Source organism: Echinops telfairi, unplaced genomic scaffold (genome assembly GCF_000313985.2).
Source record: "Echinops telfairi isolate 266 unplaced genomic scaffold, ASM31398v2 ScPeMD7_6080;HRSCAF=6971, whole genome shotgun sequence".
NCBI classification, from domain to species: domain Eukaryota; kingdom Metazoa; phylum Chordata; class Mammalia; order Afrosoricida; family Tenrecidae; genus Echinops; species Echinops telfairi.
This window is the reverse complement of record NW_022109980.1, coordinates 2,260,032-2,269,816: the sequence shown is the minus strand read 5'-3', so window position 1 is coordinate 2,269,816 and position 9,785 is coordinate 2,260,032. Positions and strand designations below refer to the sequence as shown.

The window sequence follows — 9,785 nt, the reverse complement described above, 5'->3', positions numbered from 1 at the left end:
GAAGCCTTCCAATTTGTCACCTCAAAAACTATTACATAACTACAGTACTTAAAACAGCCTGGTACTGGTACAATGATAGATACCTAGACTAATGGAACACAATAGACAACCCAGAAATAAATTCAACTGCCTACAAACAACTGTTTTTGGACCCAAACATTAAATGAGGTAGACATTGTCTATTGTCTCTGTGTTAGTCTGCTTAGATCAGAGAAACAAATTCATAGACAAATGTGTATAAAACAGAGCTTTATATACAAGAGCAACTGAATAGTAAAACATCCCGGCCCAGTCTAGATCAAGTCCTTTAGTTTGATATTAGCCCATATGTCTGATACCAATCTATAAATTCCTCTTCAGACTCTTGAAACACATGCAATGATGCCGAATGCAGGAAGGTCACAGGCCAATGAGTAGGAAGTCTTGTGAACCCAGTGGCATTGCAAGCCTCTCAGTGCTCGCAGGGGTTTCCACATGGTTCCTCCAGCTCAGGGCACTAGTATAGTTACTAGAGAAACAAATTCAACACTTATATGTGTATAAGAAAGAGCTTTATAATAAAGAGTAATTGTATATTAAGAAAACAGTCTGCCCTAGTCCAGATCAAGTCCATAAGTCCGATATTAGCCCATATGTCTGATACCAGTCTATAAATTCCTCTTCAGAGGAACACACATGCAACACATACAATGATGCAGAATGTAGGAAGATCACAGGCCAGTGGGTGAAATGTCTTATGGATCCAGTGGTGGTGGAAGCATCTCAGCACTTGCAAGCGTCTCCACAGGGCTCCTTTAGCTCCAGGGCACTGTCTCTGGCTGCATCAGCATAGCCCCATCTGGCTTGTCGGTAGGAAGATGAAGCAGCGAGTGTGTGTGTGTCCAGCCTGCAGTGAGCTATTTATCTCCATGGCGCCTCCAAATGAGGTCATCAAGCTGTGACCTGATGGACAGGCTCGACTCCACCCCATTCGCTAGTTGACAGGAGATTATATAAGTGCCACAGTCCCTTTTTGAGGGGACTGAGATCTTGCCACCTGACCCTGTGTCCTCATGGTAACTAGAGTCAGGATGGGGGTGTGTGTGTGTGAGAGAGCCTTTTGCCTTCTTCTCCTACAGTTCCTCATCTAACCTGCTGTCCAGGCAGGAGGGGGTGTCCTTATTCGAAGAACCTGAGGAGCCTCCCATGCCCCCATAGGCAGCTCTCTGTCACTTCCTTCTTTCCCATTTGGCCACCTCAAGTCTGAGTTCCTCAGCTTGGTTCCCCCCTCCCCCATCTTCTTCCTTTTCCAGATCCCTGGGCTTAGGTCCTCCTCTGGCTCTGGGTGTGAGCATCAACACTCCTGTGCCTGTGGAGGTGACTTGTCAAGTGACATGAGAGCAGTACCTTAGAATCTGTGTCCACTGGGCTGAAGATTGGACAGTGGAGCAATTCCCTAACCTCCCAGATGTGACTGGGCTTGCCTGAGATGTCATCTCTTGCTTGTCACGGATAAGACTCTGACCCTGAAAGAGTCCCCCTGTAGGGAACAAACTAAGTTTCCCCAAGCTTCTAGCTCCTGACTCAGCTATGGGAGAGGGGAGGCTTGTCAGTTGTGGATGTCATAGGACAGCCCCAGTGTCTCCTTCTGAGGGGGCCTGTAGGAACAGCCCCACAGCATAGGAATGCCCTTGAGGTGGGGGTGGGGCACTGTCCATGTGACTTTCCAAGAGGCCAGACTCCCAGCCAGCCCTAGTGCCATGTGTGTGGCAATGTGAACATGGTCTCAAAGACAGCCTTTTTTGTAGTTCTCAGTTTTGCAATGTGCCATTATTTTAAGTTAATAAAGAAACAAAAAAATAAAGCACCTTCAAGGGGTGTGAAAGATTAATAAAAGAAAAAAAGGACAAAAATAAATCTGATTCAATCCAACAATACCTTTGCCTGGTGTATAGCCTCAAGAAGAGTCATAAAACACCTATCCACAACCATGTTCATCACAGCATTGTTCACAATACCAGAAGGTGTAAACAACCTAAATTCCCATCAGTAGAAGGATGGGTAAACTTTGGTATCTAGACACAATGGAACACTAAACACCGCTGGGGGGAAAAATAGGAAGAAACAACCTGACTGAACATAACACAGAGCACCTCATGGCGTAAATGGACACGGAGAATATTATGGTGAGGAAATTAGTCAATCACAAAAGGAAAAATATTATGAAATCACTGTTCTAGGAAAAAATAAACAAGTTAAATGAAGACTTTCATATGAAAAGGAACAGACTTTGAAATTAGCTAAGGGTGGAAAACAAGGGAGGAAAGATAAAGCAATGGCTAGACGATTGATGGGTGTTAACTTGGGTGAGATGGAAAACAGTAGTCCTTAAGAGGGAGATGAGAAATCAGAAGTGGGTGAGGGGTAAACTATTGAGGGGTTTGATGCTTGGCTTAAACTGTTGAATATCAAGTTGATGATCTGAACTGTAAACCCCCTCTAATTTATAATTTAAAAAATTAGAAGGACTTTGAAAAGCTCCCTTGGGTTGCCTTTGTGGAGAATGGATTCTGGGAAACAGAATAAACATACTGATTAATTTGAAAGCTATTCCAGAGACCTAGCTGGACATTTAAATAGCTTAGATGAGGGTAGTCATAAAGAATGAGAGAAGCGGACAGCTTCCAGATGTATTAAGCTAATGCTAAAGGATAAGTCATCAACTTTTTTGAACTGTGTTTAGAGGGTGAAAATGTTGAGGCAGAGACACAGCTATAGCTATTGAATCTGGCATCATTGAGGATCTTACAAAAAAATTTCAGTAACTAAGTGAGGCTGAAAGCCTGCTTGAGGAGAAAATGACAGAAACAATGACAGGTGTATTGTGACACATTTATCAACTGGAGATATTTAGCATGGTAATTATTTTCAAAGTCTGTTTAATATTTTCAAATACTTTTCATGTTAAATACATTAAAGTTTTTTAATGTATTACGGTAATGCTCAAAACATAATATAAAAGCAGTTAACAGTAAGTAGAGTTTGATTTTAACTTTGTAAATACAAGTAAATAACCATAAAAAAACCCTAATCCACAACCATCCAGTCAATTTCAACTCATAACAACCCTATCAGACAACAGGAAACATAATCTAGAGAAAGAAAGGAGGGATGAAAAATAAATAGGAATTTTCAGACATTTTCTCTCTATTTTTAACTTTTTATTGTGAATTGATTGAAAACATACAGAGCAAATCAGCTTTACATTCAACAACCCATGCACTTATTTTTCATGTCACATTGATTCCAATGTGCACAATGTAACATTTTGTTAGGTTGGATGTTCGAGATCAGGGTCAGCAAACTATGGCTACTGAGCCTATGTGGCTCGCTCAGTACATATATGGGGTTCTGAAGGAAAATTGAAAAAATTTTAAAAATATTATTCAGATAATGAAAATTTCATTTGCAAGTCAAATATATATTTATGGATCTCAAATAATTTTTAAATTGAGATGAGGGACAGTATTGGCTCTTTGGTCTCTAAAATTTTCCAACCTCTGTCCTAGAGGGAAAAAAACCCAGTAATGTATATTAATATATAAATTTATATCAAGAAAACGCCTCACACAGATGTCAAAGTGGGTAAGTCCAGTCCAGTTCAAGTCAAGACACCAGATGTTAAGCTGAAGGCTATTCTAGAATCATGTGTCTGCCAGAGCCTCTGGAAGCAGACGTAAATGAATCCAAGATGAGTAGGTCAGACTTGTAGCTGCAAAGTTGAATGAATCCAAGGCTGTCAAGCATTATGGCAGGTTGTTAATAGTTGCCAGGGGTGGCAAGAAATATGGCAGGCTATTGGCTCAGATCCAAAGAATCAGAGGTTGGTGATACAAATGCAGGATCCAGACCAGCAAGAAAACAGTCAAGCTTTCCCCCAGAGTCTGTTTAAATAGTAATAGGCCATATCTCTGAGGAAACTTCTTTCAATTGCACTCCACTCGATTGTATTATGTTAACTCACACCATGGGGGAGCTTTCAACTGCCAAACTACTGAGAATTCTGCTCCATCCAGGTTCACACAAAACCTTTCGCTATCATGTATTCCGCTTCATCTCCATGTTTTCTCTTTCCACTCCTCTTTCATTTCTATCCCTTCAAAAATCTGTGCTTGTGTAAATACTGCCCTTTTGATCTCCCATGGTTGATTAGTCTTTATGAGCATGCTTCCTGGTTTCTTTTCCTCTTAAATCCCAGATGATTGGTTGAGAATTGTGCCGTGAGGGCTTAGTTAATTTCCAGATCAGAAGGGTGACCGACAAAGGCCATAGTCCTGGGGATTCCCCCAGGTTTAGCCCACCAGAAAGCCTGGTGTTGTTTATGATTTTGAGTTTTGTTGCATATTTTTCTTCCACTCTAATTAAGAGCTAATGTGATCCCTTTCAGAGCAGTACCATTTGGTTCCTCTGGTCTCTGGTTCAGGGAGACAGATTTTCCCATGATACATCTTTAGTCCATCGGTCGAGTTGTTTCTATGTAGAGTTTTTTTCCCTGCTCTTCTTTCCTCTGGGCATGAAGATATCAATTGTTACACCTTAAATGACCACTCATACGTTTTTAATACTTTAGTCACTTCTCACTAAACTGGGATGTAGAACATTATCTTTGTGGACTATGTCAGTTGGCCTTGATGTTTCTGGAGGCTATGAATCTTAGTCCACGGTCCCAGCGACTAATTTCCTCAAGGGGTTTGCTTATATCTAAGAAGAAGTCTTTAGGCTGAAAGTGATCAAACATTCAATCAAGATTCATTGATAATTATTGATGATTAGAATGTAAAAGTTGGAAACAAAAAGATATGAACAGTAATTGGAAAATATGGTTTGGGTGATAGAAACAAAGCTGGGGAGCCCATGATAGAATTTTTCAAGACCAACTACATGCTTATAGCAAATACCTTTTTTGAACAACATAAAAAGCAACTATACATATGGACTTCTCCAGATGGAATTGACAGAAATCAACTTGACTCCATCTTTGAGAAGAGAAGCTCAATATCAGTAGCTAAAACTAGGCCTGGGGCTGTCTGTGGAACCAACATATACATTGCTCATATATATGTTCACGTTACAGCTGAAGACAATTTGACATGTCCACAAGAGTGAAGATAAGACCTAGAGTCTATTCCACCTGAATTTTGAAAACATCTCCGGAACAGACTTTCGGCATTGAACACTAATGAGAGAAGATCTGATGAGCTGTGGGAAGATAGCCCGAACAGTATTCGTGAATAAAGCACAAGGTTATTAAAAATATGTGAAAGAAAATGCCAAAGTGAATGTCAGAAGAGAGTCAGAAACTTAATCAAAGAGTAGTTAAGACAAATGGACGAAATGATTAAAGTCAAAGGGCTGAACAGAAGAATTAAAGGACAGCTCTAGAAGACAGAGTAAAATATTATAATGAAATGTGAAAAGACCTAGAGTTAGAAATCCAAAAAGGAAAAAGAAACAGTATGTCTTAAACTGAACACTCAGGAATAAATTCAAGTCTCAAGTTGTAATATAGAAAGCATCCAAGGACATAATATTGAATGATGCAGAAAGCATCTAAAGAAGATGGAGAGAATACACAAAGTCATTATACCAAAAAGAAGTAGTTGATATTCCATCATTTCTGAAAGTAGCATGGAACCCAAGAGCAGGAGTGGGAATAGTGAAACTAAAAGGGTAGGGAGAAGAGTGGGAGAGGTAGGGAAAAGCAGGTACTGATGGCAATGAATGGCACACACACCCCTCCAGGGGGGAGAACAACAGAAAACAGAGGGGAAGGGTGACAGCGGTCGGTGTGAGATATGAAAATAATAACAATTTGTATCAAGGGGCCACGAGGTGGGGGGAGGGAGAGCTGATCCCATGGGCTCAATAGAAAGTAAATGTCTAGAAAAGAACAGTGGCAATATATGTCCAAATATGTCTGATACGATTGATGTATGGATTGTAACAAGAGTTGTTTAAGAGCCCCCAATAAAGTGATCTTTAAAAAAAAGGAAATAGGAAATTTATGAAAAGAGTTCAATTCAATGCCAGGCGAATTTACTTTAGTGGCCTGACTTTCTACTTTGACTTTTATTTCTTTTGCGGTATGAAATGTGATTTGCTGACCAGCAGTATTGGCACCACCTGGGAATTTGTTAAAATGGCAAGCTCAGACCCCACCCTGGCATTAGTCTCATCGTTTTTACAAGATACCCAGTAATTAGCATCTGAGTTAAAATTTACAAAGCATTGCCATAGTACTTTGTGATTCATGACATGCTGTCAGATGGAGGTTATTATTAATATTAGTCATGCTCACAAGTAAATTACCACAAGCGTGCTTTGCTGATGCATCCCTATTCCTCAATAAGGAAAATGAGGATGAGAAAGTATGCATCCATTCCCAACCTAAAAACTGCACAATATAATTGAGGTTGTTTGTTTTTGTTTTTTGTTTATTTGTGAGCTTAACTCTAACTCAATTATCCAAATAAATAGGCCATTACATCAAAAGTCTAGTTGATGAAAATGTTATTGATGATCTTTATTGCTGTTTTTCAATTGGTTCAACACCATTTCCTGATAACTGAACAAGCAAGACTATTTTTTATAAATTAATAAAACCTTGAATACAAAAAACAGAACAATTGTGAGGATGGCACAAGACCAGGTGGTGTTTCCTTCTGTTTTGCATAGGGTTGCTGTGCATCCGAATGGAGTAGATGGCATCAAACAGCAACAGTTTTCATCATTTTATCCCCTGTATGTGCCAACACACTGATGGAAGTATTTGAAGCAATGACAAATACACATGTATAAATATTTTCTGATGTACCTAAATATACTTGTAGGTAAATGGCAAGAACGTAGTAGTTTTTTTTAGAATGTAGTAGTTTTTATATTAAAAATAGAAGCATATTAAATTTTTCATATGTATAAAAGGTTGAATGTTAGATAAAATCTTCTTAAATTTGGTTTAAAATATTAGGTGGGCTCAATGTGATTGAAATGGACCAAAAGCTACATTTACTTTTTTTGGTCTACATTCTGATCTTATGAAAAATAAGATTGCATTTGGACATCAATGGCATTGTTTTTAAAAATGTGTGTAACTAGTAGTTCAACTAAGTTAATACAATTTATAGGTGAATCTTCATATGGTACAGTATATTCATTAAGTATTGACTGATTGGCCTATAAATCCAAAGTCTGTATTCTTACTCTATATTCGATCATTGCTAACTTTGAAACTTCAAACAAATTATTTTATCCCTTTAGGTACCACTGTTTTTCATCTTTAAAGTAAGGTGATTAATTTCATGCCTCCCTGTGGTAGTTACATGATCTATTGTCAATGTGAGACTTAAGAGTCAGGGGTGGATACTTACCTGGTAGGGGAGATACGATGATCATGAAGGTGGGTATGCCCAGGACGAGGGTGGTTTTCCCAGGATGAGGCTCACCCATTGCACCCTGGGTGTGCTAAACCCTGCGATTTCTCCAAATTTGGGAAACTCAATTGCATAATTTGTGGTAGTGGGGGACTGCTTTCACACTATCCCCTGATTACAAGAGGGAAAAAAAAAGAAAAACAAAGAGTGAGGGTTACAGTTTAGCCTGTCAATCAGGTTGCACCTTGAGATGACCACATTTAAAGGCCCTAAGGAGATGAATATCTCACTGGAGGTGGGACACAGGATCACTTCCTGGGAGAAGTGATGGACCATGAGTCACATGAAGATATGCTGATGTAGCCAGAGCCCTCGAAACTGGAGGTGCCACTGCCAACTCACCCCTGCCAACTCTGAGATGCTTCTACTTCCATGGACCCACACGACTTTCCACCCACTGGCCTGTGATCTTCCAGCATTCAGCATCAGTTCATGTGTTTCGTGAGTCTGAAGAGGACTTTATAGATCAGTATCAGACATATGGGCTAATACCAGGCTTATGGACTTGATCTGGACTGGGCTGGGATGTTTTCTCAATATTTAATTGCTCTTGTATATAAAGCTCTTTCTTACACACACACACACACACACACACACCAATTTATTTCTCTAGTCTAGCTGGATTACACACTTCCCTTTAATTATGGTTGAGAACTAACCTTGAGGTAAGCACTATTCTAGGAGGTGTGCATAACTCATTTCATTTAATTCTATAACTCAATAAGGTCAATATTACTATCCCAATTGTACAAGTAAGTGAACAGATATTTTGAATTTATGTTTTTTAATGTCTTCAAATTTTATTTCAAATACTACTAGAGAAAATGCTAGTATGTTGTTGTTCTTAGGTGCCTTCAAGACAACTCCAATTCATAGTCCCCTTTGTAAAATAGAACAAAAGAACATCCTCACAGATGTCCATATGTTTGAGCCCATTGTGTGAATTCATCTCTCTTCCACTTCACGATGTCCTTCTCTGGGAATTGGTCTCTCCTGATAACATGCCTAAAGTACATTAGATGAAGTGTCCACATTCTTGCTTCTAAGGAGGATTCTGGCTGTACTTCTTCCATGACAGATTTGTTTGTCCCAATTTCAGTCCAGGGTACTTTCAATATTCTTCACCCACACCATAATTCAAATGCATCACTTTTCTTTAGTCTTCCTTTTCAACATCCAGCATATATATGCATACCAGGCAATTGAAAATGCCACACCTTAGTCCTCTAAGTAACTTCCTTGTCTTTCAACAATTTAAGGAGTTCTTGTGTATCAGATTTACCCAACGCAATGTGTCTTTTGATCTCTTGACTACTGCTTCCATGAGCATTGACTGTGGATCAAGACAAAATGTTGATAACTTCATATCTTAAATTGAAAGAACTAAAAAAAATTCAAGATTTGAGCTGCAATATTAAAAGATTCCATTAGAAAAATATTGAATGGTGCAGGAAGCATCAAAAGAATATGGGAGGATTATTTCTGATGTAGATCATAAAAATGTATCTTGGGTTCCCACTGTCATCCATAGCCTTCTGCAAACCAGTTCTCATTTCTTCTCTGATACTATTCCCTCATTTGACTTTGGATTATATGATTTATAATATAAATTGGTGACTGATGTTAATGTGCTTCTTCCATGTAGACTTAGTTGACATCTTACTTAGATGGATGTTCATTTGGAAGCAACACTTTAAGACCCCAGATGCTATTTTATCTGATAGACAGGCATCACATCTAATTTCTTCACCACATTTTGCTGTAGCACCCATATCTTCTGTGTTCCCTTTATGAGGGTGGTGTCTACATAGTGAATTCCCTCTATATCCCTCTATAATAGAGGGGTGAGAGGAAAGTGGTTAATAAGCAGAGTGCATTGGAGAGAAGACTATAGATCATCAAAAGGATAAACCTGATTTGAACGTTTAAAACTTCATAAGCTACTACACTTCTGCTTCCTCCCCCCCACTACCATGATCCCAATTCTACCTTACATATCCGGCTGGACCGGAGGAGGTGCACTGGCACAGATAGGAACTGGAAATACAGCAAACCCAGGACAGATGAACCCCCCAGGACCAGTGGAGAGAGTGGCGATGGCAGGAGGGTGGAGGGAAGGAGAGGGAGAAAGGGGAACAGAGGACAAGGTCTACATGTGGCCTCCTCCGTGGGGGACGGACAGTGGAGAAGTGGGTGAGGGAGACGTTGGATGGGGTAAGATATGATAAAATAATAATACATTATAAATTATCAGGGGTTTGGGGGGACGGAGGGGGAAAATGAGCTGACACCAAGGGCTCAAGTGGAAAGCGGGTG

General features: G+C 39.6%; 1 pseudogene; it reads left to right on the top strand.

Moving 5' to 3' along the window:
- Nucleotides 1–7,398: 7,398 nt before the first annotated feature.
- On the top strand, nt 7,399–7,583 carry LOC115871586 (annotated as a pseudogene).
- The last annotated feature ends 2,202 nt before the right edge of the window (nt 7,584–9,785 follow it).